At 43.3% G+C, this 2291-nt stretch overlaps 1 pseudogene; it reads left to right on the top strand.

Annotated features, from left to right (window-relative positions):
• The first annotated feature begins 328 nt into the window (after positions 1 to 328).
• On the top strand, positions 329 to 1161 carry LOC149990450 (glutathione S-transferase omega-1 pseudogene; annotated as a pseudogene).
• The last annotated feature ends 1130 nt before the right edge of the window (positions 1162 to 2291 follow it).

The following is a 2291-nucleotide window of genomic DNA, read 5'->3' on the forward strand; positions in this document are numbered from 1 at the left end:
AAATAAGCCAGGTGGTGAAAGACAAATACCATATGATCTAACCTGTAAGAGGAACCTAATGAACAAAACAAACAAGATAGAACCAGAGGCATGGAAACAGGGAACAGAGTGACAGTGACCAAAGGAGAGGGGGAGGGAGAGAAGGGAGGAAAGAAGGGGAAGGGTCTAGTTAAGAAACATGTATAAGTGACCCATGGACATGGATGATTGGATGAGGATTGACTTTGGGAGCGGAGGTGAGGTGGATGGGACAAGGTAGAGCAACGGCAGGGTGGGGGTGGATTGGCACCTATAAAAGAATAATTTTTAAAAAAGATTTTTCGGACTCGAGCTAGGCCTGCGCTGCGTCACGATGTCGGGAGGGTCATCCAAAAGCCTAGAGAAGGGAAGCGCGCCCCCAGGGCCCGTCCCCGAGGGCCTGATCCGCGTCTACAGTATGAGGTTCTGCCCGTTCGCCGAGAGGACCCGCCTTGTCCTGCAGGCCAAGGGGATCAAGCATGAAGTCATCAACATCAACCTGAAAAATAAGCCTGAGTGGTTCTTTAAGAAGAACCCCTTTGGTCTGGTGCCAGTTCTGGAGAACAGTCAGGGTCAACTGATCTGTGAATCTGCCATAACTTGTGAGTACTTGGATGAAGCATATCCAGGGAAGAAGCTGTTGCCAGATGATCCCTATGAGAAAGCGTGCCAGAAGATGGTCTTTGAGCTGTTTTCTAAGGTACCATCTTTGGTAGGAAGCTTTGTTAGAAGTAAAAATAAGGAAGAACGCTCTGGCCTGAAAGAAGAACTTCGTAAAGAATTCAGCAAGCTTGAGGAGGTTCTGACCAATAAGAAGACAACCTTCTTTGGTGGCAATTCACTTTCTATGATTGATTACCTCATCTGGCCCTCGTTTGAACGACTGGAAGCACAGGAGTTAAATGAGTGTATAGACCACACTCCAAAACTTAAGCTCTGGATGGCAGCCATGAGGAAAGATCCCACTGTATCCACCCTCCTCACTGATGTGAAGACCTTCCAAGGTTTCTTAAATCTCTACTTGCAGAACAGTCTGGAGGCCTGTGACTATGGGCTCTGATGGAGCCATGTGTCAACAATGAAGATATGTCTGATATTTTCCTTCACTGATATGAATAATAACGTGCTTTTATTTTAATAAAAAAAAAAAAAGATTTTTCTTCACTAGTCTATGGTAAACTCTAGAGGCCAGGATAGAAGTGGGGAGACCAATTGGATGCTTTTGAAACAAATGAATAAATATAGGATGGTGGCAGTTAAATCAAGGTAGAAGATGTAAATGCCAGAGACTGGGGAAAGAAGAGTGGCTAGAACTTGGCTATGTGTCACAATGAGTACTGGCTAAATGAAAAGCACAGATACTGCTCATGTGGTAGATCTGGATGGCCTGGGCAACAGTGAGGCCACAGATAAAAGTAAAAACATGCTGAGGGAAGAGGCTATTTTTAGCAGAAGATAATTTGGGACCAGCCAAATGAGAATAGAAGTGATGGGACTTTTGCATTGAGATATCTTCCTAGGGAGTATGTGGTAGGGAATGGAGCTTGGAAAAGAGACATTGTGAAAGGATGATATTTGACAATCATTTAGACAGGGGACAAGCTCCATGGGAGCTTGGAGAGGAGAGTGGAGAAAGAAGCAGAGAGTCAAGGATGGAGAAATGACAGCTCCTATAAGACACCCCACTCCCTCCTTGCCACAAATTCCAGACCCATACTTAGAATCATAGAAAGTTAACCCCTAGAGAACCCTTTGAGATTACCATGGGTCCTATTTTGCCTCAGTTGTGCAGGTGGGAAAAGCTGAAGCCTAGAGAGAAAATGGAATTTATTCAAGGGTACACAGTGAAGGTCAGTATTAGAAGCAGGACTAGAACTCAGACTAGTTTTAAATACATCACACTGCTGCTTATTCTGCTACATCCCTTAATTCTACAGATTCTGCTCAGTCACCTTAAGAAATATATTTGGAAGAAGCCCCTGGGCATAGTGGAACTATTTTGTCTTTACTGGGTCCCAGTTTCTCTCTCTAAAATATAAAGCCAATATAATTAATCAATCTACTGTAACAGTAAAGAATGTACTTGAAAATTAAGACTGGATCCATTGGTTGCATGCATGCACACAGAATGGGAAACAAACAAAACTAAAACAAGTTTATGACACCAGATTGTTTTGACTGAAAAAACTTTCTTGAGCTCTGGTTCTTAAGGTGACAGAAAAATAAAGAAGAGTTGTTGTGACTGTGAGTGGGTGGATATTATACACACACAC

The sequence above is a fragment of the Furipterus horrens genome, unplaced genomic scaffold (genome assembly GCF_987537825.1).
Source record: "Furipterus horrens unplaced genomic scaffold, mFurHor1.1.pri manual_scaffold_17, whole genome shotgun sequence".
In the NCBI taxonomy this organism is placed as follows: Eukaryota; Metazoa; Chordata; class Mammalia; order Chiroptera; family Furipteridae; genus Furipterus; species Furipterus horrens.